General features: G+C 43.4%; 1 protein-coding gene and 1 long non-coding RNA gene across 3 annotated transcripts in view; both read right to left on the bottom strand.

Annotated features, from left to right (window-relative positions):
* MNAT1 (MNAT1 component of CDK activating kinase) overlaps positions 1–27,924 on the bottom strand; it is a 120,560-nt gene that overhangs the window by 6,798 nt on the left and 85,838 nt on the right. The gene's annotated exons all lie outside the window — the stretch shown is intronic.
* LOC140002566 (uncharacterized) overlaps positions 85–27,924 on the bottom strand; it is a 29,315-nt gene continuing 1,475 nt past the window's right edge. The window contains exon 2 of the long non-coding RNA XR_011809423.1: positions 85–27,891. This is a non-coding gene — a long non-coding RNA (uncharacterized lncRNA). The remainder of the gene's footprint in view (positions 27,892–27,924) is intronic.

Raw genomic sequence — 27,924 nt, 5'->3', positions numbered from 1 at the left:
TTCCTACCAGAAATAATTCTTCCCAGTAGATGCCAAAAAATCACCTACCAAATCAATAAAAGAAGTCTGGGTCCTCAAGTCGTGTTTTCTTTTTTTTCCCCTCTTCCATCTGCTTTTCCTAAGTATCAAATTGCTACAAATGCTGTCGGTGTTTCTGGACAGGAGCTGCACCTCAGCAGCGTGTGGTGAAACACAGTTCTTTAAAATTAAAATCACACAGCCCTGCCGCAGCTAACGTGGAGCAGCGCAGGGGTCTGCTACCGGACACGAGCGGGGAAGGCAAAGCCTAGAGAAAAGTAATAATAGCCGTGGAACAGCTGCCTCTGATAAAGGCGGTTCTGATCCCAAAGGTAGAAATCCTCCCTCTCTTCCTCCACTCCCTTACATCAAAGGGCAGACGTGGCAGACGTTTCGGATGCTGGCAGCCCCGTGCACGCTCTTGGAGCTCCCGGCTCTACTGTCCTTCCCGGTCAGCTGCTGCAGCGGCCCATAAAGGGATCTCTGGAGTGTTTAACATCAGAAGTGAGGCACTTTTATTTGATGTTTCGCATAAACTGTTTCCTCTTTTAATGGCAAAGCACGTATATAAGCTGTAAGAGATAGCTAATTACCTCTATCTGAGGTTTTATTACAAATTACCTATGACATCGGTGAGTTTAGCTGTGAACTTGGCAGTAGAAGTATCTTTAAATTCAAAGACAAAGTCAAAGAAGCCATCCTCTTTTAGACATCAAGACACGAAAGCCCGGGGGGGGGCGAAGAGAACAGAATCAAATTTTCCTGTATTGCTTTCCCTGAAAACTTCCTCTTTTTGTGATGAAATCCAGGCTCCTGAGACCAAACATTTCCACTGAAAAGCTGATGTATGGGGGGATGGGATGGAGGAAACATCTTCCTGGGACAGCTATCTCAGAAGAAATCTGCAGTACTCATAACAGAGTGCATCCTGATAAGAAAAATAAAATCACTTCTACTAGGAGAGGTTTAAAAAGAACAGTTTCAGAGAGCACCTGGTTCTGCATTTTCAGAGCACTGCAATTGTACCGGTGCTCTGGGTTTTAAACAGATACAGGACCACAATCAGGTACTCCCATTTAGTTAACACGCAGATAAACATTTGCCTTTGGAGTAACTGAGAAGCCAATGCTCTTGCCTGGAGGTACGATGAAAAACCAGGGAGAAACGCAGATCAAAGAAACGGGGAGAAATGCCTTCTGACCCACAGAAACTATCTGATGTAATTTTAAAAGAAGTGGATGCTTTCAAGTAGAAAGACAGGAAACTAACGATGAAAACGGGTTTATTGAATAAAGAAAGCTCTGCATTACTCTGCCCTAATATGCATTTTCTACGCTGCCGGCTGAACGGCAGCCCTGGGATAGCTGCACACAGAGGTTCGTGCAGGTGCTGCCCTTGCAGCTGGTTTTAGGCATCTCCAGTCCCACTGCAGGGTCCTACCAAGAAGGCAGCGGCCTCGGTGCCATTATTTCATGCAGACCCTGTGGACATGAAGCACTACGGACTATAGGCTGAAAGACTATGAACTGTATTTCCTAATGTAAGGAAACTGGGAAGCACTTTCAGAAGTTAAAGGTATGACTGAAGCCATACTGTGTTTGTGGGTTTTTAAAGCAAACAACGAGAGAACTGGCAGCAGCCAGAGTACACCGCAGTCACCGATTATCAGATTTTAGAGAAAGGAGCCGTATCACCAGCTCACCTGGAGCCATTTCACCAGCTCACCTGGTGGAAGTTGGCATCGTGTACAGATATCTGTGCTGTTACGGGGCAAATTCAAGGCAATTATTGAAGTTCTCCCATTTTAGCATGCAGCTACAGGCTTTAAAAAAAAAAAATGGGAAATGGAAAGCAGAACCTGCAAACCATTGCAGCCTTTGCAAAGAGAAAAACTAAAGCTCTCCCAGTTTCTGTTTGTCCACACGCTTTGACTCTGTAAAGGATATTTTATAGATGTTATATGCTAACTTTTCCTTCTGTAATTGTTTGGGGGCTTCCTCACATCCCACATTCTTCTCTGTAATGTATTTAGTTGTTTTTAAAGGCTCTAGTTGTGCCGGTCAAGAGCCCGCACTGATTATGCCGTGTAAGCAGTTTGCTCCTTGTTGCTCACCACCCATAACCACCTCCAAATAACGCACAACCACGGCCATTTGGATGATCATTTTTCCCCTTCGAACTGAAGGGACTCATGCTAAAATTCCCTCCCGAACAGCCACCTGAGTTAATTATCCCCTCAGACTTCGCCGGCAACGACAGGTTGCCGTTTCTTTCTACAAAGGGCAGTGCTGCTCGCCGGGAGCCTTCCCCTCGCATGAATTACTTCCGTAACTTCTGCCTGGGCGAGGAGCGCCCCGGGATGAGCGGGGCACCTGGTGCCCCATTTGTCATCCCCCCGAGGTCACCCGCCAGCTGTCCGTCCTCTCAACACCCAGCCTCGCCACCGCCGCCGAGGCATTCTCCCTCGCTCGGGTTTCCAGGTCTGAACTTCCAGATCCAGTAAATCACTCGGCCGGCGCAGAAACTCCTCAGACAACTGCAAGCGAGCGTTTGGACACCCTTGAGCAGCCTCGCTGCGGAACAAGGACACTGCAGCCCTCGCTGGAATCCAGCGAAGCGCTCGCTCTGCATGGCTGGTGTGGATTACACGCGGGGACTGCAGGGCTGCAGCTACATTTAGGCTATGACTAAATCAGGCTCCGCTCATGCTTGACCCTGAGAAGAATGTCATTGAACGCAAGGGACTCTGCTCAGCTAGCATTTCACATTTTCCTCTTCGAAGGCTAAAAACACCAACGTGCCGTCGCTTCTGTGATTGCAAAGCCACTCGTTTTAACGCCTTGTGGAAATGTTTCGGCACGGCTCGGGCTGCAGATTTTTCATTCCCCTCCCCTGCCCACCAACTCTGCTTTTTCTCCTGCAGGCTATGTGTAGGACAAAGGGCACCAGAAGAACGTGGATATATTTAAATAATAATTATTGCTCTGAGGATGCTAACCATTGTTTTCAAACTCGCTGCCCGAGTCAGCGTCGTTTCCACAGACTTATCTTGTTTTTAAGGGCAGGGTATGTTCAGCCCAAAATCCACCACCGTGTCTTCCCCAGGACCACCTCCCTGGGTTCACCTCCTGGCAGCTCCTCTGCAGGCAAGGACAGAGATCGCAGCTTTTATTCTGAAAGAAAGTTCTTTCTGGACACACGAGTTCTCCTTCCAGGATCAAAACTCCCCGCTGTTCCTCCCTCTCTGCCTTTTTCTCTGACTTCCTCGCACCCCACCGCGTGCCATAAATCCCCCCGTGCCCGACGAGCAATCCATATTGATGAACCGGGGCTTTGAGTAAGTGACATGAAAGAGATTCCTCCCGAACCTGCCCCGTGCAAATTATGCAGCTATGAAGCAGACGGAGCCCTTTCCAAACAGAGCGCTCAGTCAGGAACACCTCCAGAAAGAGGACAGGGATGTATGGAAACCTTTTTTCCTCTGCTTTTGGTGCCTTTTGCTTGCTGCGTGGTTCTGTGGCAACAGGCTGCAAAGATGGCTGTGGCTCTGCCACACTGCAAAGGACAGCCTGCCACAGGCAGAAGGGACAAGATTTTGCCAAGGATTGGAAAACGGACTGGCTGGCACACTTCTAGAGCCCCTTTTCATGTTGAAGGATTGTTTGAGTCCCAGCAGGGTGGGACAGAGCCCCTGGGTGACACGTGCCAGCTTTGCAAGAGGAGGGAAGGAAGCGAGCTGGAGAGTAACAGGGGCCAGCAGCCTCCTCGCCCTGAGCCCTGCTCCTGTTTGCCTCCTCCACCAACCTGTCCTGAAATGGTGCTGCAGGACACCGATCCAGTATAGGAAAGGGGAGGCTGGGCTTCAGCAGGTAAGAACCATCACCTTCTTCCCCTCATCAACATAAAGGATGGAGTGAACGAAAATGACACAGGAAATGCATTTACCCCAGCAACAAGATTTGCCCCCAGATCACTTCTGATGGAAAATAAAATCATCTGAACAAAGACAAAAATGTGTATGAGCTCAACTTTGAAAATATTGCCTCCCTGGTCAGCTGGTTTGTTCTGTCTTCGCTGTGATGTGGCATCCTCTGCTCTGGCAGTGCAGCAGTGAATTCATGTAGCATGGTATTTCCAGCTCAATATGACTCAGAAACAAAACAGCACAAGATGCACAAGAATTTCGAGACGTTTTTCTAACCTCTGATACTGATCGGATAAGTAAGCAGCCAAACCTAATAATTATCTTGAATGAGTAACTACAAGCATAGAACAAGCTAAAGGAGAACCCAATGTTATTTTCTTTAGGCAGTATTTAAAAAGCATAGATGTCAAAAGCAAACAGACTGTACTTTGAATGACACTATTTAAAGAAGTTCAGACCGTTCAGGTCAAAACAAGGTGAGAAAGAAGAGCCTGCCTGGTATCGCAGCTGACTGGAGCTCTACTGCATCAGACCCTCTGCTTCTTGTTCTCTTTGCTGTGATCAGGTCACAATTTCAAACTGATGGCTAGGATCGAGTTTACAGCTCCCTGCCATGCCAGCATTTGCTCCTCAGGAAGGCCTGGAAGATGAGGGAGAGAGGAAAGAAGAGAGCAGGAGCCAGGAGTGAGGGCTTGTCCTCCAAGCTATGGCTGGGCCAAGGATTAGAAGCATCTGCGTAAGCCACGTGCACCCTTTTGACTGAGCTCCCTGAAACGACAACCTGCAAAGGAGCTCCCAGCCCCAGCCTGCATCACACAGCACTCAAACACAGCTCGCAGAGGTGCAGGGGAGAAGGGGAAGGAGCTGCTCTGTTCTCTCGGGAAGATTTTTACAGGGGAATGAAGGAGAAAAAAATTAAACCCACACCCCTTCAATCCTAAGCAGTTTTTTTCTATTTGTCAACATAGGGTAGGAGCCATTAGTCTTTGGCTTAAATATAAAACTTCATTAAGCCTATTTTTCTATTTTAAGTTTGACATTTCAATTGTGAAATCTGGGTGCAATTCTCTGGATTTTATTGTCCTTCTTTATTGTGCCCTGGCGGAATTTCTAGAGGGGAAAGAGCTGTGATGATGGGAGATTTTCATTTTACTCTTCTAAAAAGACAATGAGTTAAGTGTCTAAACGAAACTGTTCTTTATTTTATATAATTTCTGTTGAATTATTTTTTTATTCTCTGCTGCTATTTTCAGTCTAATACAATTTCCTGAACCAGCAGGAGCACGGACATCAAAGCAGGAGTGTGCTGAGTTAGGCAGAACCCATCAGCTTCACCTGGGGGAGAAAAGTGCTAGCGCAGTTGTTACACAGGAGTGACATTCAGAGTTACTGAAATACTCCGTGGATTATTTGTGTAACAGTTTGACCTACCTTGCCAACTGCATCCCCCATAAACATATCAAAAGAAGCTGTGCACGGTGATCGGATTGATTCCAAAACCCCCTGGTGAAGAAACTGCATCGCTAAATGTTTGCAGGGAGCGCTTAGTAATTGTGGGGGGGATTATCATTAATAAATAATGGTACTTAATAAATTAGCTAGTGATACCCTACTGAGGAAAGAACTCGCATTAACACTAGGTGGCAGAAGGCTCTGTCACATTGTAGACACCTGCAAGCACATACACTCACGGACCTAGACTTAAACTTGATAGCAGATTTTAGAAAAGCCAAGCGAAAAACAGTTGAAAACAAAACAGCTAAGAAAGACACTGTTTTCCACCCATTCTTTTAGTTCTAATTATGGCTCTGACATCTTTACTGCATATCATTTCACTGTTTAAAAGATTGCTGGCTATCCCTGAATTTGAATACACTTTCTGAACTTGAAGCTTGGATCACATCTTATTCAATTCAGGTGAAATTCTGTACATGACAGACAAGCTTTAATTTAAGTAAAAGAAGAATTCAAGTTTAAAGACAAATGGCCTCAAGGACAACTGGACAATAAAACTATATGGCTAGTTACCTTGAAAGACAACTTGAAACCAAGCTTGATATATAGCAAAATACACTTCTGCAGCTGAAAGAAAACCAACAACCTACAAAATCCTTTCAAACTGCTCAAGACTCACTGCAAAGGGGCTCTCCTAAAAATAGCAGTTGCTCATTCACGGAGAAACATTTTCAGGAGATACTTCTGTAATTACATATAATCTTCCATGGTGTAACTGGTTTCTTCTATTTTTATGTATTTGTCCCTTTGAAAAATGCTTATGCTTGATTTTCTTCTGCTCTGGCCACTTTCTTTTCATCTACTCTAAGTTCCTCTCCCAGTCTAAATCAATTTAAAGTATGGAAACAAAAAGTTAAATTTCTAGTACTAAAAAAAAAAAAAGGTCAAGAAGCATCAGCAATCACAACTCAAAGGCAGTACATAAAGAAGAAATTACTTTGACAACCTGGATAGAAAAGAAAGCAAACATCAATATGAGATATGAGGAGGAAGCTGTGAACACAGCAAGGCAAAGTGGAAGACAGGCAATGTCTAGATGTTCAAAACCAAAGAGATGGGGAAAAAATGTTAGAAAAGTTAGAGTTGACAGCAAAGATTTGTTCCAGATCACCGTGGCTCCACTGCTTTTACATTTGCCAACCAGTAACTTCCCAGACTTACAGTGCGTTTGAGGAGTGGGTTTGGCAAGTGCAGCTGGTGCCAGCGAAGAGCTCGGTAGCGTTGCGGTGGGTTGTTCTGCACCTCTAGGCATGGAGGCTCTTTGTGCTTAAATATAGTGCAAATATAGTTAAATATCATTCGCAGTTGTCAGCAGTGGAAATTGTCATCTAAGCAGTAAAAGATGCTGTTGAAGAAGCGGGAGGGGTTGGTTAGAAAGTAAAAATGGTTTTGGCTGTGACGACTCATCTGACTGCCCATTGCGAGGGTAAAGGATCAAGCCACCCATGGCAAATTGCTGTCTGAGAGTCAGAAAAATCAATAGTAGGTAGGAAAGCCTACTTGCCAAGGCTACAGCCACTGCCAGCAGATTATTAATGCATCTGTCTGCATTCTTTAATGTTTCCTAAGAAGCAACTATGTTAACTGAAAAGGTGCGATGTGTCACCAGCCCTTCTCTTCTCTCCTCTTCATTTTCTTTCTATATTAAAACCTTGGCTACCAAAGAAAACAATCATGTTTCACCTCATCTTTTCCCAGCTTTTCTGAAGTTCAGTTCCTGCTCTATAGCAATATATACAGTCTAAGTACTATCCCTGACAAGCTGTTTGACAACCCTAAGTTGCACATCTATTTTACTCCCGGTGCTTTGGAGTTGGTAGGGCTTAGATGGGAAATGGAGGCCAATTAAAATAAACACAGACAATATCAATGAATTCTTCAGAAACACACAAGACAAGCAAAATGAAACACTACTAGCTTTTGCCCACAATTAGAGTTCAGCACATCTTGCCTGCCGAATCTCTGGCTGAGGTCCAGGAAGACACTTAAGCACATGTCTTATTTTAAGCATGTGAGCAGTCTCATTGATTTTTCACTCATGCCAGTAAGAATATTCAATGCGCTTAAAGTTAAGCACATTGTTAAGTGCCTTCCTGGATCAAGGCCAGGCTATTTAGCCCTTGCAAGAGTTAGTCTACAGAATATTTACCATTATTTTAACTTCTCTAGTCTTTCTTTCAGATAAAGTTTTATGGTGTATGGAAATACTTCATTCATCGAGGATCGTACAAGCAATGACCGTTTTAGAGCAACCTTCAGGGAACAAGTGTTGTTCTCCTTCCCACATCTTCTTAAGTAGTAACTGGAAGGGTAATCAAGACACGTGGGCAAATACACCAATAAAGAGAATTAGTTTTGAAAAGGAAGCCAGTGGTCTATATTGCTGATCTGGAAAGCAAAACTTGTCCCATACTGAAAAGCTGACAGACATCCATTTTCAGTGAAAACTAAAGAAGTAATTCATCGGTATCTCATTGCAATACCGAGTCCTGTTAAGGATCTTTGAAGAACAAGCTAATTGTTGACTGAAATTCACTATCACAATAATCAAATATTCAATTCTGGTTTTCCTTCCTTTTACATCAAGCTGAACACCAAGCTCAAGGAAAGACCAGTCAGTGCTTCATCAGCGTGATCTCATCATGTCAGAGCACTTTGTATAGATCAAAGGCACAACAAACTCTTGCTTTTTGCTACAAAGACCGTTTACTTTGCTACAGACAGCACAACTGGATTAATTGCCTGGTATGCATTATCCAAGTTCAGTACTGTACCCAGAACATGAACTAGAGAAAGGTGCTTCAGACACGAAGAGCTGTACTGGCTGACACCAGGGCTCACTCCACGCCAGCAGACCCTGTCCAGGAGGAGCAGAGACAGGGGACGGGGACACCAGCAGGACAATTTGCTCTCATTTTACAAGCAGATATATCTTTTTAGGTCAGCACTTTTTTCTCCCTGGAATGTTCAAACTCAATAGAGAAAATATAAAACCGACCGTGTGGTAAACGAACAGAAAGCCAATTCAAAACTGCATTATCTCTGAAACCTCAGGTTGATTCAGCTGCATTACTCATTATGCACAACTCCACCAGCTTCACGTCAGCAAGGCCACACCTGATGGCGACTCATGCCTTATAGCATCCAAAACACCACTTTAGAAACTTGTAGACTTCCATGGACGATCACTGAGTCCTCTGGAAAAAGTAACTAAGAAGATGAAGATGAAGATGAAGCTTCTCTGCTGACAGACACTTTCTGGAAGATTCCAACTTAGAAGTCCTTGATGTGAAAGAACCTGAACAGGCCCAGCTCCCTTATCCTCTCCTCATAGCGCCCTAAGTCCTTGATGGCTCCAGTGTTTGTTTCCATGTCCCTCTTGAGGAGAAGAACCACCTCCCTGAGGAGAAGAACCACCTTCCTCATCCTGCTCTGCCCAACTCAGCCCAGCAGGCTGCTGGCCTGGCTCACAAGGACACGTTACCAGCTCACGGTCAGCTTGGTGTGCCCAAGGCCTTCTCTGCAAAGCTGTTGTTCCTCCCCGGGTGCAGGACTTGCATTTCTCTTGGCTGAACTTCACGAGATGGCTGCTGGCCTGTTTCTCCAACCTGGCGAGGTCCCTTTGAAGGACAGCACAGCCTCCTGGTGATGAGCTGCTCCCCTGAATTTCACATCACCTGCAAACTTGCTTTGGGTGCCCTTGCGCCCATCAGCCAGGCAGCACTGGAGAGGCTGAGTCGTGTGGGTGCTGGTATGTCCCCTGGGTACACCTCTAGGTCCTGTTTTGAAATCCACACCGCAGCAGGTACATTAACATTTATATATTGTCTTGGTTTCATTAGCTCCCGTTTAAGATAGTTAAATGAGTGCTACTTCAATGAAGACAAGAACCAAGACTATTTCTAAACAAACGTCTGCTGGCTTATGTAATTCTTAAAGCAAATTTTCTTTAAAAAAATAAAAAATTGTGACTTCAGAGGGAAAAATAAACTTTTCTTTTTGAACTGCTTTGATATGTAACTAACCCAAATGACGGACTTTATTATCAAACCATTTCTGCGGACAAAATTCCAGCTTCACTTGAGATGAGAGCAATGAGAAAGCTGTACTCCAGAACTGGGATTACAGCCAGTTTATGATGGAAAAATATTGAATGCTTATGGCATAATTATAACGTTACAACATTTGCTGTCATAATTAGAAAAATTCTTAAAATTATGCCCTAAATAGAATGTTTAGCTAAAGTGAAAGCACATTCCAAGAAATGTGAAAAAATAAACTTACCATTATTTCAAATGTAAATTATGCATACTAAGGGGCTTGTTTTAATAAAAACACATTTAGTGGCAGAATAAAGTTCTCAAAAAATGATTTTAAAGATAATGAATGCCTGATGTTCAAAAGAGTGCCACATTAAATTTCATTGCTGACTTGTGTAAACTAACCTCAAATTTAAACAAATGCAACTGTGATCAATATTGTGTCAATCTGAAAATATCTGTACTTTTAAGGCAAGAAAACCAGATGAAAGGATGAGTAAAAAATTGGAATCCACAGAGTGCATGGAAATCCTTGCCACTGAAAGGGCTGGAACCATTATACTGACAGGGAGAAACCAAAACAATGAAAAGCTGTGATAGTGTTGCCAACAGTTAGCAAGAAGAGAGTCAAGTGCAGAAGAAAAAAATAAGCCAGTTTGAGCAGCTTGTTGCTTTTACATCTTATTTAATTTCTTTCTTTTAAAAGATGTCATCCTCCACTTCTAGGCAGTTTGCAGTATGGACTTTTCTGCCACACACCTTTCAATCACCGTACGGAGTCTGGTATGAAAAAAAAAACAATCTCATAAAATATAAACAGATTTACCAGCATACTCAGAAAAATGCTGATCACCTTGCAACTTTAATAAATGCAACCACCCTCAGCCCTGATGACTTCAGGGGCTCACGCAGTCATAAAGAAATCTACCCAGTGGACAGAAACCTAACACAAAGCAGACAGTCACGTATCTTCCTAGCCTGTAAGAACTTCAATTCCTACAACAGTTTTATCTTTGTTCTGCTGCAACATGCAGCCACCTGTAGTACTTACTGGAGAGAGGGAATGCAGTCTGGTCACCCAGTGACTACCCACGAGCTTTATATCACAGAGGCACAGACCCTTTTAATTGTACTGCAGATACCTTTTTGGATGTGCCATGTGTTTGTACATAAAAGCGTGCATTGGTTTCATCATTTCTGGGCAACACCACTTATCCTGAGTTGCAGTGGTAAAACCTGCCACAGGTTTCCTCCCTCAAAAACTGAATTGAGGGAGGAAAAGGTGTCAGAATGGAGAGAATTGAGTTTTATCCTTCAAAAATAACCCCTACCATGGCAGCCTTTCTGGCTCCTCCTCCACTGACAGGAAACTTCTGTTAAAGAATCATGTGGTGCTGGAACAGAAAAACTGTACGGTTTCATATATGAGACAAACTATAGTCCTGAGCAGGGATTAAAGAGCAAAATAAGCAGCCCAGTCCTCTCCTTTGCCTTTCAAATACTAAAAGCTCAGACTGTGACAGAAATCTGTAGCATCTGAAGGGGTTTAAATCATACCAATGTGAAGTCAAAGAAGCAGAACAACTAAAACCAGAAGAAAAACAAGAAGTTCAGGACTTCTTTGCCTCACTGTGTTGTGGACGTTTGTATCTTCACACATGGCGGCAGAAAGTCCTAGAGGACCAAAGATGGGAGAGGGGTACATGAAGCCAGGGACTCCCAAAGCAAAGATGCAGCTGAGCTGGCTCCTTTTACTGTTTTATCCCTGAAAGCTTAAATTCAAAACTAAGTAAATAAAAAGCACAGAAAGCACCTACTGGAAAAGCACTTTGTCAGTATTGTCCTTAAGGCATGTTTCTCTCCCCACCTCTGAAAGGCTGTCTGGCATTTGACATAATTGGGAGGAAGAATTTTCTCCCCTGGCTAAGTCAATTACCTTCACTGTATTTGTATAATCTGTCAGAGCCGAATCTGCTATCTTTTTAGCGCCTGACACAAGCTTCTACACCTACTTGACAGATCAAACAGGTTTTAAAGAAATTGCCGTTCTTTAAAGGGAAGTTCCATGGCTACATTAACCCAAAAAGCTGCAAGACTTTTGCAAGTGGTTATTATATTAGTATGGTACATTCCCCTGGAATATTGAAATGCATCTTACTACTTGAGATCGTTTCAACTTTTTAATGCAATTTGCTATTTCATTATGAAAATCATTTTGTCTTCAATCATCATAAACATCTGTATAAAATTAAGTAAGGTAGTTTTAAATAAGGTGATTTCCCTACTTCGTGCTCTCAAAGTGCTTAATTTCTCAGTAATATGAGATATAAAAACTTCTTATTGAGAGGAATATAAGAAAAGGTGTGGCTCACTGCTTTGACATGCAGGCATAAACAGATATATCCATGCTTTTATGTAAATAGGCACTGGATGGTACACCAAGCTTTTTAAAAAAAGAACAACACGAAATATTAGTGCTTTATGCAGCACCATACAACACGATGTCATTAGATTACAGGGCATGCCATCCTTTGGCATTCTTAAATCAAGTGCCACTTCATATTTTATGGCCACTACTCCTCAAGTCCAGACTCATTTCCCATTAGCCCCAACCTAATGTTTGTGTTTGTCATACAGCAATGTATAACCCTCCTAATTAAAGGCAGCAGAGCAGGGAAAGGTAACACATACAGTGTGCTTACTGCACTTCTTCAATTAAAACACCAATGAATAGATGGCAGCACGGTAGGTAGATACAGGTGTTGAAAAAACTTATGAGGAAATGAATTTCCACTGAGAATGGGCTGTTAAAAGCTGAGCTCTCCCCAGCAGCAACTGGGAGCTCTCACTGGATATATAACTGGGAACAGCATCAGGGGCTCTGCAGACCCACGCCTGGCGGTTCTGAAGTCCCCGAGCAGAAGAAGAGCGCCTCACCGGAGAAAAATGGTCACTTCTCTTTGAGCACACGTCTATTCTGAAATTAAAAGCTGTATTCTACTCACCAAAACCCCTCTGAAGTTCTGGAGGAAAAAAAAGGGGTTGAATAAAGTCAGTTTACTAGAGAAAGAAAGCTAATAATTTCTAGTGAGTGGGTCGAGGTAGCACAGACCATCACATCCGACAGTTTGCTAACGTGTTTTAAGGGAAGGGAGCAAAGGACCGCATTGATTTCCCTCATCAGGAGGACGAGCCCGCTAGTAAGTTCACTTAAAGCAGCTACATAGAAGTACTGCATGATCTGCCACACAACTGCTATGGAGGTTTTCTAAGACTTAAGTAATAGTTTGGCGCACAAACCTGCTGTAGACTAATGTGATGCTGGCACTCAATCCCACCCGTGACGAAGAACTTCTCGTGCTGCATTGGTTCTGTGAGCTGGAGCCACAGAAGAACAAAAAAACACAGCCGAGCTGGCTCTGCCAGACCACCTCTGCGTTATTCCAACATATGCAGGAGCTCAGACAAGTCCAAGCTGCCCTGGAAGCTGTCTCAAACACAGCCCCACACTCTACCACGAGTAAGACTATTTAGACTATTTCCTTGTAACTCTTTACAAGAGGGTTTAAACCTGAATCTATGCAAATTCCTCACTTTTGCAAAAAAAAAATTCTTTTTTTTTTTTTTCCAAGAAAAAAAAAACTATTTAGTAAGATTTCATTAGGAATGCTGTAAGTCTTCTTCCTGATTTAGATATCTTTTCTGAGTTATTGTCCTTTAACCCCACTAGAGTGCCAAAGCTCCCACTACATGCCCTGTCCATTTACTGCACTGCTGGCGAATCTGTTCCACGCTGCCCCACACATTTGTTTAGCCAACACCGGTCTCAAATTTCTTCCTCCCAAGACCCAACATATCTCTGTGACACACCTCAACAAAAACAAAAGATAAAGCTCACCTTTAGGTTTGAACCAAAAACAGGTTGGCTTTTGTTTTTTTTTTCTCCTGAACATGCCACATTCAGAATTACTTCGTAGGTGCTACTCAAATATATTTAAGCACAGTTTGCACTGATAGATCACAAAAAATAAGTATAAATGGACATTTGTTACGCAATGAGCTATTTTCCCTGCAGGGATCTCATTTTATCTCAGTGATAACTCAACAACTTTCATCTACTATTTGAAAGAAGATATAAAAATCGCTGCTTGTAAAGCATGCAGCTGTCACAAAATCTGAGGGGGCTGGCAAAACAGATAAATTATTCAGACTAATCCGTAGCACTTACCAACACTGACTTCTTCCTACTACAGACAGCTTAATAGCAAAGGTCATGCAGCCAGGAGCAAAGAACATAGGTCACACAAGACACAGCTCTACATAAATGAATTAATAATGGAAACAAAAGAGATGACAGTGGCCAACTTACAAAACACTCTCCAGTTGCTTCTGCAGCCTGGGAGGTGGGTATGTACACAAAATAGTGCCAAGCGGGAGAATGGGGGATAGAGAAAGAAGGATTTATGTATGGACTGATGCCAAACTCCAAAGGTATTTGGTACTTAGCTGCCTTTGAGGATTTTAGTTTACCTGATTTAACAGAAGTTATACAGGAATTGTGATAGGAACAGATCTGATCCCCCTCCCTGCATGTTGCATCTATTCTGCCTACCGTGCCTTTGCTGCTGTGCCCCATGCATTGATGCATCCTTTAATACACCACGTTCCCAACACCTTTCCTCCTCTGCTCTTATTATCCTTAGCTAGTATGTTTTTCAAATCAAGTTAGGGCCTACATTTCATTAAAACCAGCAAGACAAACTCCTCATTCAACTAGCTGCCCCAGAAAGTGTCACTTTCATCTGTTCAGTGCTCAAACCGTTTTGCTGAATTAAGTTCTCCGAGCAGTCCCTTCTGTCTTCTGGGGCAAAACACCTATCTTAATCTGTAGCTGCTAAAACAGTCAACGCGTTGACATGCCTACAGGAACACCTAATAACACAACAGCAATAATAGCAATGAGTTATTTCGTAAATGTAAAATGATATACAGATGTACATGTATGCATGCACACGCACACAAGTAATTCCAGCAGGAATTACAGCTTTTCTGGGTGCACGGAGCGTGCCTCCAGGGCGGTTGTTCTTCATCACCCTCTTCTTGAGGGAAACCAACAGTGCCACTGCAGTGCCTTCAGCACTTTGCAGGGAAGCGGTGAGTTTTGGGGGGCTCTCATTCCCCCCCAGCGCGTGGTAGCTATTCCATTGGGAGCATCCAAGCCCTTTGCTGGAGGAAAAGCAAAATTTTTAGAAACAGTTCATTAAAAGAAAATGTAAACTATTAATTCGGATGCAGGTTGGGAAAAAGGAGGGAGGAAAGAAGGTGAAGGGAAGGTAGGTGTACACACACTTATTTAGATGACATTTGCTCATTACTTTAAAAAAGCACTAAATTTAGCATGTTTTTGGAACCCTTTTTGTTTAGCTTGTTTATTTTTTTGCTTTGTTTCAAACATCAAAAGTATTTTAAAGCCTCTCCTTTATTTGTATTTCTTGCTTTACATATTGTTTTTGCTTTCTTAAGGAAACTGGCAGCTCAAATGCTGTTTTAAAAACAAGTCCCAAACATTTAGCAGTGTTGCCATTTCAAACACCAGACTCAGCTGAAACTGCTGTGTGGCAAGACTGTGCTGTTTCAGCTGCTGGAGCCCTCAGAAAGGGCAAAAAATGCTGAATAAAAACAAAATATAAGTCATGAATCAACAAAACGCTGGGGTTTGTCGCAAATAACCATCCCTCAGAGCAGGCCAAAATACAGCATGTGCTATTCTTCGAAAACACCAGTAGCCTGTTACCACCTCCACCCAGCCATGGCAGCTTACGTGATCCCCTCTTCTGGACTGAGCAGGCACTTCCCTGTGCCAAACGGTGGCATTTCAAAGCAGCCATTCCCTGTCATTTTACAGATAATGAACCAAAGTACCAAAGTCCCTAAGGAGCTCAGACGTGTAATTTGGTGAAGATTTGACCGCACCTTGAGTATTGTGCTCAGTTTTGGGCCCTCGCTACAAGAAGGACATGGAGGCCCTGGGGCATGTCCAGAGAAGGGCTGCGGAGCTGGGGAAGGGCCTGGGGCACAAGTCCTGTGAGGGAAGGCTGAGGGTTGTTTGGTCTGGAGAAGAGGGGGCTCAGGGCAGAGCTCGGTGCTCTCTGCAGGTACCTGGAAGTTGTGGGGAGCTGGGGGTCGGCCTCTGCTCACACGTAACCGGTGATGGGACCAGGGAATGGCCTCAAGTTGTGCCAGGGGAGGTTGAGGTGGGAAATGAGGAGACATTTCTGCTCAGAGAGCAGGCAGGCGTTGGGACGGGTTGCCCAGGGAGGTGGGGGAGTCACCGTCCCTGGGGGTGTTCAAGGGAAGGTTGGGCCTGGTGCTTGGGGACAGGGTTTAGGGGGTGACATTGGTGGTAGGGGGATGGACCAGATGATCTTGAAGGTCTTTTCCAACCTTAATGATTCTGCTGCTTATGGTAGCCTTCTCACACTTACAGCACCAGGGTGGTGAAACCTGCTGCCTCTCCTGAGGTCTGCACCACAGCCTCTGCTGTAGAAATGCCATTTCCATTACCATATAACCCCCCCCATCACTCCCACTGAAACAAGAGGTGTGCACGTGCACGAGGAGGGTATGAAATAGTACTGGCATCTCCACATACTTTACCCTCATTCACAGATTATTTTTCTAAGGGGATAAAAATAGCATTAAGAGCCACTGATTTTCTTCTTAGGGACAGATTCTGATCTAAATATCTCAGGGCAAACAGCCTGTAAATCCTGTTACCACAGTACATGCGGGCAGTTGATCTTACCAGATAGCTCCAGATGATTTTTCAGCATTTCTGTTTTGAAACGCAGGAAAGTCAACTAGCAACAGCTCCCAGAAAAGCCCCGTCCCTGGTAACTTGGCCAGCCTCTTACCCCGATGATCAGCTTAATTGCTCCCACCAACGCCACTACGAATGCCCTCCGCCAGACCCATGTCAGACTTTTATTCATACACTTATTTTTAAACCTCTCACTCAGCACACAAGCAAGTTCAGTGTAAATTTTTCAAACCCATGGAATAAGAAAAAAAAAAAAAAGGCAAGATTTTCTTTGCCTATTTCAGATTTGTTTGCAGGCTCGGTATCTGCAGGACTTTTCATTCCAAAATTAACTGCGCTCTGAAGAGTCTGGAACAGCAAAGCCTTTATGTTTCCAAGTTTTGAGATGGCCTCAGAGTCCAGATCTCCCCTTCAGTCTCATTTCTGGAATACTTTTTGACAACTAACGGAATCAGCGACCACAGAGCAAAGAAGTCTGCCCAATCGATCACGGCCTCGATGTGAAAAGAGGAGGAGGAGACAGGGAACCTTCTAACGACAGGAAGGGGAGAAGAGGTGTAGATTTTTTTTGGCTTTATGCACAAGCATTTCCTTATGAATTCTGGAAAAGCGTCAGGGAATAAAGATAGCAGCCAGCACTCACCTTCTGAATTGTTTTAAGGGAGAGCTAAAACACAGTGGTAGCAAATAAAGGAAATACAAATACTTGGTGCAAGGCAGATGCTACCCCAGTACATGAAGCTGGCATAAAACCAAGGTATAGAGGTTCTTTGGGAAATCCCCGGTAAGTACAAAAAATGTGAATATGGTAATATCCACTATTTTTTCCAAAGCTGATAGAAAAATTAAAGCATAGGTTGATGCCTCTGAGAACGGAGGGATCAGTAAGATTCCCACCTCTGTGGGGTGAAAGAATAAAGAGATGGAGAAACTACCTCTCATGAATCTCAATTAATGTTAACAGACTGCAGAGCAAAGAGAAGAGTCACTGCACTAGAGTCAGGACCACAGCTCCACTTCTATCCCTCCAGAAAGGCTCACTTGCTATTTTGAAACAGGAGCAGAAGTGCCTGGAGTGGTGCCTAAGGGACCAATGCCAGCAGTACCCAAGAGATGGGACCTCCTCTTTCCACAGAGTTCACAGAATGGCTCACGTTGGAAGGCAGCTCTGGAGGCTGCCTGGTCGAACTGTGCTGCTCAAGCAGGGCCACCCAGCGCAGGTTGCCCAGGACCATGCCCAGATGGCTTCTGAAGATCTCCAAGGATGCTCCTGACTCCCCACCACTGGTACATTTGTGGCTACCTCTCTCCCTGCTGTGAGCATTTCTCAGCCCCATTCCCAGGAGGGAAAGTCACCGGCCCTTTTCCCTTAGCACTTCCCACACAGCTCTCTGCAGCCCGGCCCCAGGGCTGCCTTGCCCAAGCATCTGTACTTGGGAAGCTGGAGAGGAGTCAGGAGGCAAGGAGCAAGGAATGAGCATCCCTGCTGCCAGCCTGACACCACAACATGCTGCCCACGACCCTGCTCACCTTGCGAGCCGCAGCCACGCTGTGATTTAGGACAGAAGCTATTCGGGGCTGTCAGCAGAGGCAGCCCAACGTGGCTGCCCTCTGTGTAGCTAACATAAATCTTAGTTAGCTGCCCTGTGCCTCTCAAAGAGCTGTCTGTCGTGTCAGCAGCTACCTGCAAGGGCAGAGAAGGAAAGAACTGAGACTGCTTCGTTTCCAACAGAAGGTAATTACAAACGGGAAGAGCAGACAGAAGTGAGCAACCACCCCCTGACATCAAGAAGAGCCCAGAGGATGTGCTCACCCGATGCAGCATCTTAGGAGCAGCACCGCCTCCCCACCAGGACAGCTGCATATCGGATCCCTGAGCACAAAACACTGTCCAGGCAAACAAATCTGAACTGCTGGGTCATTAAAAGGAATGCCTAAAATAGACTTTTTTTTCCAGAAATATTTAAAATACAGAAAAACACAACTCATTCCAGTGCAAAAGCAACCAAGAATGAAGCAAGCGCGTTACATCAACTGAAATAATAAATCTAACCTGCTAATATTTTCAACACCATACTCTGTTCTCACACGCTTTTGAATTACTCTAACACTATTTCTAAATAAATCCATTCAGTGAAGAAAATATCAATATATCAAAACTATTTTTTAAACTAATGAGCTTCCTCTTTTGCAAAGCAATTATTTCAAGCACTGAAAAGGTTTCCAAGGCACCCTCCACTTCCAGAAGACAAATATCAGCAATAGCTGGATCTAAAATAAACAAACTGAAAAACCCAAATCAGCGGCGTTTGACTCAAGGAAAAACATTAAATATTTTCGAGGCGAAGAATTGAAAAACTTATTCTTTCTTAAAGAAAAAAAAGTACGCACACCTGCTGTTCTATCAATCTAAGCAGGAAACCATTTCACTGCTGCATCATAAGTAGAAGAAAAGTGCTTATTAAAACATTAATCACAGTCCATTATATTCTGACTCCATGCCAGAAGTTCCCATTACATCACTGAAAATATCTATTAACCAAAACCTGATTCTGACAAGTTACAGAAGTGTAGTGTTTAGGATTTAGTAATGTAAAAGTCAGTTTTAAAAGAACAGTTACACAATTGATTTTGCAGTGGCAAGCAAGTATAATTAATTGTTTTTGTGACATTTATTACTGCAATGGGGTTGATTTAACTGGTGTTTCTACTGTAAAATTATTCAAAAATTATTTCAAACTTCATCTACTTTTATTAAACACATTTATTGTGAAGGTATTTAATACCCAGGGCTGGCTAAACAATTTTAAAGTGTGCTGGATATCCCAGTACATGTAAAACCGTATTGTCTTGTGTAAATATGGGCCTTGTTTAGAACCACGTCTCACAGGAAATTATGCCAAATGAAAACCATCTCCCCCTCTCCTCTCGCTGGAAAGGATTTATGTTTTTACATTTAATACCAGTTAGGCAAAGAAACAAAAACATGGTGGCGTTGCCTTGAAGCCCAAGCAATAGCTCATCTGTGAAGCACGATTATGCTCAAGCTGCTGTTTCGTTATTACAGACACGGCCTGACACGAATGCCTCAGTTTTGAAGAGCGAGAAGCGAACAACTCAGCCCTTTCTGGAAGCCTGGCACAACGCGGTTTGTTTACCTAGAACAGTTTTCAACTTACCATTACCAAAGCTTTTAAAAACAAAATGATGAAGATCAGTTCCTAAATGTGTATACACAAACTGCAGCCAACCGACTTAATTGCGGGTACTTTCCTCAACCCACTGCAAGTAGCCCCACTCCAAAAAAAAAAAAAGAAAAGAAAAGGGTAAACAAAAATCAATGCCACAGAGCATGACACAAAACACATAGCCCTAGAGAGAAAAAGAAAAGGCAGATTTTCAAAAATGCTGAGTTAATGATCGCTTCTGTAGTGGATGTTTAGTGGCACCAATCTTCTGCTGCGCACTTGGGGGTCAATCCTCCCTTTTTCAGCTCGAGTGGGTGCTGCTGAATGCCCCGGGATGGCAGCAGGCTCCTTCACTGCCTGTGCTGTGGGGTTTGCTGGCCAAGGCAAAGCGCTGCAACTGCACCACGAGGCAGCTTCGGCATCCCAGTGAGCTTTCTGTGTAACACTGCATACCAGTGGGTGCTGAGTAACCCAGTGACATCTCACTCATTTAACGTAATACCGATTTGAAATGAAAGCAGAAGGTGCTTAGAAACAACTAATATGCAGAGTTCCCAATGATCAGACACCCATCCTGCGAGCACTGGCTCTGAATTCAAAGCACCTCGTGTCATTAGCGTCCGTGATGAATAAAAGGTCTCTGGGACACACAAAGCTACGAACAGCTGTGAGGTCTGTGTTTGGGTGGGTGGTTTTTCAAAGCCTCGGGTGCCTCTCTTTTGTCCCCTTGCCCCCAACACACTCAAGTCTCTAAATACAAAACACGTCTGAGCTAATAACCTTCTACCTGTCCTTGGACAGCTTCCAATTTCAAAGATCCAAAGAGCTTCAGTTTTCCTCTCCTTTCTTTTTAAGTGGTGCCATACACAACTAATTTGGCCTGGCTTCCGACAGCTTGGTCTTGTGGGTGCTTGCAAGCTCGGACTGAAGCTTTTCTTCGTCAGGCAGGACATTTAGGAGGTATCTCACTCCTGTGCAGCTTCTCTGGCACTCAGTAGGTTCTACACTTACCATACAGCCTTTTTGTCAGCCAAGGCACTTTTAGGGTCCCCCTCCAGGCCCAACCACTCCTCTTCATGCAGTACCTACAGGCGTACGGCCCTGAAATTTCTGCTGCTGCACTGTGACTGAAATCAGTGAACAGATGCAAAAACTGCTGAATGGAGGGAGACACAAACTGTGTCCCCCATCTCAGATAGGTTTGTAAGACTTGGTTTAATTTTTATTTTTTTAAGGTAACCAGAAAAAAATAAAGACGTGACCAGACGTGGTCATATACCATTAATTCTCAGGAAAGTCCTCCAGTTCCACTTTTCCAAAATGTTTCTCTGGTGTGATCTACTCTTGGGATCATCAGGGTGGTTTCTAAGAAGCTAAGCCTACCAACCCAGCCCTTAAAAATCTTGCCTTCCATCATATCGGGTGTGAAATCAGTTACATACGTAGAATCGAATTTATGAATGAGGTTACTGAATTGTTGAATGGCATCCTCCTCTGGGAGGAGATCCCTCACTCCAACCACTTTGTGCTCTTCAGGCAAACTTTAAACATTGTTGACTTGTGATCGCTGTGAGAAACTGCACCCGCTAGGAATAAAGCTGAACAAAGCTATCTGAAGGGGGTTGAAGAAGAATCACGAGCAACAGCTTGAAAAGCTGTTTGAAGCTTTATGCAAGGCTCTCCCATGTTTCTCTCTGGCATTTCAGGAAGCTTGTAATTAATCATCTTTTTAGCCATTTAGTACATGAATGTGGAAGGCTGCATTACGGCTCTGTTTATCAGTGTCAGCATCAAGAAGATGCATCATTTCTGGCTTTCTTTTCCTCGTTTAGGGGTCTGTTTTGCTGGCTGTCCCATTCAGTCCAACTGTTTCCATTATATATTACTCACCCCTCTTGAAACAAAAATGTTTGCATTTTTACCACTCAATGGATTTTCACAAATGCCTTAGGAGGGCAAATTCAAAACAGGATGTTCCTCGCCTTTGTAGTTCAATTACATCTGAGAGTAAATAATTAATTTAAAAAATCAGGCTATCCAAACAGGCCCTTCAGAAAGCTGGACAGTGTTTGCCTGGGCTGCCCCACAGCAACTCCTTAACATGACATCTCTGCAGTCCCTCACTGTGGAGTACAAAGCAAGGGTGATTCTCAGATATTGATCAAGAGGAGAAGCTCTTCCTCTTACCAACAGTCCTCCACCAGCTTTCAAGCCCTGCCCTCCCATGCTCTCCATCACTCAATTGACTTTGCTCTTCTTGCTCCTCATCCCAAGGCGTTCTTCCCTCTGTAGGCTGCCTATCACTGAGCTTCAAGAAGTATTTTGTGGCTCTGGCCTGGGAAGAGCCACAAAAGCTGAGGACACTGAAGCCATCCTGCTGTTGGAGTGAGGGAAGATCACTTGCCTGTGCAAAATGTACCATTTTCCTTGTAGTAACTGCACAGTTCCCAATGCACAGGAGTCAGAGAAAGACTCAAAAAGGCAACACAGTGGAGGGCAGGAGAAGCAAAGAAGGAAAAAGGAAGTAAAGAAGATCACGGAGCACAAAAATTACTGGCCTCAAACTTACCACAACTTTAGAGAAGCACTGGGAGATCTAAACCTTAACTTCCACAAAAAATCTACTTCTCGAAGCAGACAGAGAACAGGGAAGGAGTGAAGTCTGCGGACATATGAAGTCACAGGAGAACCATACATAAAAAGTGATACCAATGTAGGGGATGAAGGGAAGGATGAAAGCAGAGGAAGGCTTTCAGATAAGATCTCTCACAGATCACAGACCATCAGGTATGCTTAAGCAGCTAGCAGTAAAAAGACATTGATTTGGTGAGACACGAGAGTGCAAAACTCAGGGCATTTGGCCCACACACTCGCAGGATGCCTCCTGCCGCATTGCAATCCATCATCAGGCAGCTTTGCCTGCCGCTGTTTCAGCTGCCTGCGTTGCAGCACTGCCTCTACACCTGCAGAGAGGGCTCCGGGTTTGCCTCCTACCAACCTTCAGCAATAAAACCAAGGTTACCATCCCGAGTTTTTGCAAGCAGTTTTACATAGTTGCTAGTTAATCCTGTAGTAGTTTGCCAGACAATTATTATTTCTTCCTTAGGTTAAGGCTCTGAGATACTTCTATTTAATATTGCACGTACTTTAATAAACAGCATGATTTAGTATTCTGCAAGCCCACACTACAAAAAGACTATTCTGGAATAAATGGTATAATTACATTTCCTACAGCGACCTTGTAATCTCTTGAGTATTTATTCTAGACTAAACAGCCTTACTCAGCTGCCCTGTGTCTGATTGTCGATGAAAGAAGCTTGTTTGACAACTGCTTCGAGCAGAAACATATTTTTTCCATGATTGCATGAAAAAGTAAAAAAACATTACCAGGCCAGTATTCCGAGCACAGAGCCTCATGTTAGATCGATGAGTTAATTTTGAAGCCAAACGCCAACAAAAACAATCACCATGGACATTCTGCTGTCATGGCCAGCTTTTGAGGTTAATTTAGTGGTACATATACAGCTACAGCCAACTTTAAATATAAGAAACGACATGGTGTGTGCAGGCTTCCTTCTTTGTTTCTTTATATATTTTCCATATTCTCTGCTTTTATAACCCTCCCGAGACCTTTTACAGTTACAGAACCCACACTATACCCACAGGTGGGCGGGCAGGAAGTGAAACTCTCCGTTTCATAAGCAGTCCACTTTTAATATATTCAATTGCTAATGACCTTGACAGAAGAGCTCCATGCAAAACACCATATACTTTAGGGTGTCGTTTGAAATGTTCATAGACATTTTTGCCAGAAAGCTGATTTCTTAAACAGTAAGATCTCAGACTTACTAGAGGCTGTGCTCCTTTGCTCAATTTCCATTCGGTTGGAAAAAAATCAGTGCTAATCTACCTACTCCGTGTAAAATTTGCATCCTTCCAAAATCTTACGGTGAAGCCTGCAGGATTGCTGTATGCAAAAACAATACAAGGCAGTTTCTACATCAAAGCAAATTAAGATTATAGACACAGGTCTATTTCCTTGTTCCATCCTCCCTTGAAAAAGACAGCACATTCATCCATATTCATTATTCAAAAAAATGTACCCACAGAGTGCTATTACCACCATTCATAAGTCTTTATTCAATTACTTATGGTATAATCAACAAATAAGAATTGACTTTAACAGGCTATATGCAAATGGCATCGTGTCAGTAAAGCAATAACCACTTCTTACCTGCCAATTCTCATTCATTAAGTGTCTTTTTCAAAAGTCAGCGAAGCCAATAGAAATCTTTCTACTGACTTCAAAGAAGAGAGGATCAGGCCCTGCAACAGAAGACACTGGGAAATTCAGACCATATGCCTTGGTAGCCAAGAGAATTCCTGTAAGAACGAACACAGCCTTCTTGGTACGCTCCAAAGCAAGACAAGCTTTCCTTGCTCTTACTCAATCTTTTGATTCTGACTGCTGAGCTTATTAAGAAACGATATTCTATTTAAAGGAGCAGAATGAATTCAGTGTTCAGAATCAATGGGCCAAGACGGACCAAATAAGTCCTTCATTTGTGGCTTTTTTCCTTTTCCAAGATTCAAGAAATACCAGCATGCCCCAATCACAAAGTGAGCTGACGTGAAAAATCACCTGCTACAACTTTAAAAGCCCGGTGTTCCTGTCACCCATTCAAAATCAATTCTCGGTTATTTTACCATATCGTCTGCAACACAGAAACTGACAGAGGTTTATCAAAAAGTAATCCAGCCGAAGACCTGATCAGCAGTGGTTCAATAGTTTGGAGAGCATCCTCACTATTCCTCATTTAAAAAAAATACCGCAGTGATTGACAGCGAAGAAGTTGCACTAGTCGCTTCTGGATTAAGTGCCAGCACTCTACATGTGGTTCGAATTACACTACAACACTATACAACAAAGAAATATGCAGAAATTTTCCACTTGAAATGAAGGTTAAAAATTAAATGCTAACAAAGCTGTAGCAGATATGAAATCCAGCCTCCTCATCTTGACTCAGAATTTGAAACGACTGAGCTGTCCTACGCTAGGGAAAAAAGGAACGGATCAATCCAGTTGCTCCTTATAACACGCACAGTGGGCTAAAACATGTAGAAACTTCCTACAGAGCTCTGATTTTCCTCCAGAACTTAACTCTCAAAATGGCATTTTGCTTCGGTTTAACTTTTAAATTAACAAAGAAGGTACTTTACCTACCCTCGTTAGTGTTTGGTGCTGGCGTTTACTTTTGCATCATTCTTAAACAACACGCTAAATAACTTGGGTGCTCCTCACAATGTGGTGAGAGATGAAAACAAGCCAATACATCAAAGGGAAGTCCCATTCTTCCCTACAGAAAAAGCAGATATTTTTGGAGCAAACTCAACTGTCATATGCAGATGTATATAGTGGGGAGGCATCTCTGCAGACAAAGCTAAGTAGGCAAACATTATTTTATTTTAAACGGAGCAGGCTTGACTTGTTTACAAGGTCTGCACAAGAGCTCTCTGTTAAGGCTGAGGATTTTTATGCTGAGTGCTAACAGAAATTTTAACTCATACCCGTGAATTACCTCTAGGCTGTGAGAATGGCACGAGCAGGACGGGCACTGTGCTGAAGAGGCCTTTGGATTACACGGACCGCTCCTAAACTTTAAGGCATGAAATTCACCCATCTTTTCCCAAAATGTTCATCACATAGGCAGGTTTTTGATTCACAGTAAGCACTCGGTGAGAACGCTTTGCGGCAGCTCCTGCTGGCTCTACATGCGTCCCAATAATCCCAAGAATGCCTTTACATTTTTCGGGCCCTCAAACAAACATCACTTTGAACTTCTGTTTGGTTTTTGTTTGTTTGTTTGAAATCAAAACTACATAACAAGCATATATTTTTAAATCAACAAAGCTATTCACAGGATAAAGGCAACTCATTTCCACCCCCATCCTGTTTTGCTCTTTCACTACTTGGCATGACGGAGTTTGTTTTATTTTTCATTTCTTCTGTTTTGCAGTAAGAAAAAATCCTATCTATTCCAGACCTCTAACCACACAAATTCAGTGTGCTCAGCTAAAACACTAGCAAAAACAAAAAAGGGGGAGAAAAAAAACAGAAGACAGACCTTTTTTGGTTCCTTTTAAGAAAACCTGAGGTAAAGCAATGGCAGCGAGTGCCTGAGCATCCCGGTGCTCTTAATCTTTCTCGGCCACACAATTCCTCTCCCTGGCAAGTTGTGGTAGGTCAAACAGCCTTGCAACGACTTGGGCAGTTCAACAGACTTGGGACTGATTAGGACTAAAAGATGTTCCCCAGTTTAGTCAAATGACACCGATCTAACAGCTTCTGGTGACCACAGAAGCGCCAGCAGTGCCTTTAATAAGACAGGCTCTCCAAACACAACCCCCTCAGCAAGTTGCCTTCAACCCCACCCAGAAGCCTGGGACTTCCCAACGTGTCACCAAATATTTGGGTAATTTGGGATAGCAACAAAAGTCGCACAGACACAGGGCTATTGGGCATCATAGGCCACAGAGCAGCTGTAGGGCCTCCCTGCAGGATGGGTAAAAAACCACGATCCCAGACCCAGTTTTTCTCCAAGGACATCACCACAGTGATTGGGTGCTTGTAGCCATCTTCTCTGCTTCTTCCTTTCAAGCCCTGTTTCCATCTGAGAAGTGCAGGTGGGCATGAGCTGGCCTCACAGGCTGCACGCCTGACGTGCTCTTTGCCACCAAGAGCAAATCGTCACCAACCTGGATGCAGCGCACGCGGTGGTGTTTGCAGGACCATCAAGGGACTTCCTTGCCAAAACCCCACAGACACAGGCAAGGGAACCTCTATCACACTGAGAAAGTCTCACTCCCCCTGCCAGAAGGTTAAATGCTGCCTACAAGTTAGTGCAACACACATTGCTCCTAGAAAGCAGTGCAATTCTGGATCGTTACATATTTTTTTCAAAAAATATGAAACAAATAAAAAAGAAGAAAAAATGAAGGGGGGCACAAGAATGGGACGGGACACAAAAAATACAAAACCCTACACACAGTACCTCTCATTTGTATTGGAGAAAAAAAAGGAAAAAAAGATTTTCCTTCATTATTGTCAAACTTGCAACACAACAGCAAGAAAAAAAATCATATGGCTATTAATGTTTTTCTGCAGTGCACAGAATAAAATAAAATGTACAGCCCCAGGAGAAACTGAAAACAAGCTTCTAAAAACATTTTGAATGTAATTTCCTTATTTGCAAAACATGCAAAATCCATATAGAAGAGCAGTGGGAGGACCCAGAATCAGCTTATTGGACTGCACACAGTGTCTTTTAAAAAAAATTCTCATGGACAAATAACACAAGTCAACTTATAAAGCTAGTTTTTTAATTAAAAAAAGTCCTAGCAAATGTTCTTGATGATCCCCTAAAGATTCACCCTTTTTCTTGCTCTTGCCAGCTGTCTCCTCCGTTGCAGCAGTTTACCAAGAAAGGAATAGCAACGCTCATGCTGCAACCTAAAGTAAGTCTTGCAGAAGGTAAGAGGTTAAGATCTGAATATTCAGAAAGCTCATTCTGTTGGGTGTTTTGAAGATAAACTGTATCTTACCAAAAATGTCAATAAATTATGCTGCCAGATGAGAATTCAAAGTCTCCAGATTACTGAAAGTCTCCAGGTTGACATTGTCTTTGCAATAGTCTGGCTCCAGAAGCTCAGATGATAGCAGCCTGCGCATTTGAGGAAACTATTTAGCAGTAATAAATGGCCAAACTTGCCTCTGCAAAACTGGTAACAAGAACACAAAATGTTGCTGTACTTTACAACTAACGACAGCATGGTCAAACTGAGCAAAAACTCACAAATTTGGATGGACTATGGAAAACTTCTTCCTTTCTTACAGAAAGATGATGGAAGTGGGGATGATGAAGAAGAAGGAATGAAAACTACAAAGTCTTTTAGATTTAACCTGTCTTTATGAGTCCAAAGTAAGAGGAAACTAAAAATCTAGCGGGAGTGGTTAACGTTGTGCCCAGCTCTTCTGCCTCTCTCAGGCAGCTGTATGCAGCTGCCTGCAAAAACCCCAAACCAGGGACCAAAGCACATTAGTTAAGCATTCATCAACAGGAAATGCGCATGAGTTCATATAAACACAGAAACACAAATATATATATAAATGAATAGCCTTGCATGGTCTAAGGTATTTCAGACACCCAATGGAATAGGGTTAGAGTCGTACCAGCTGGGAACCCACAGCGTCGATGTGTTTGTGTTGGAATTGCAAACAGCCTCAGGACTCGGCAGAACTCTTCCGCTGGGCACCGCGTGCCTCCCCTCACCGAATGCCTCCCCTCGCCGCCACAGCCACCCAGCTGCTCTTAACTCTTTCACCACCTGCAGGGTTGGAGCAGACAACCAGGGCTGTTC

The sequence above is a fragment of the Anas platyrhynchos genome, chromosome 5, assembly GCF_047663525.1.
Source record: "Anas platyrhynchos isolate ZD024472 breed Pekin duck chromosome 5, IASCAAS_PekinDuck_T2T, whole genome shotgun sequence".
In the NCBI taxonomy this organism is placed as follows: Eukaryota; Metazoa; Chordata; class Aves; order Anseriformes; family Anatidae; genus Anas; species Anas platyrhynchos.
This window is presented reverse-complemented; position numbering and strand designations above follow the sequence as displayed.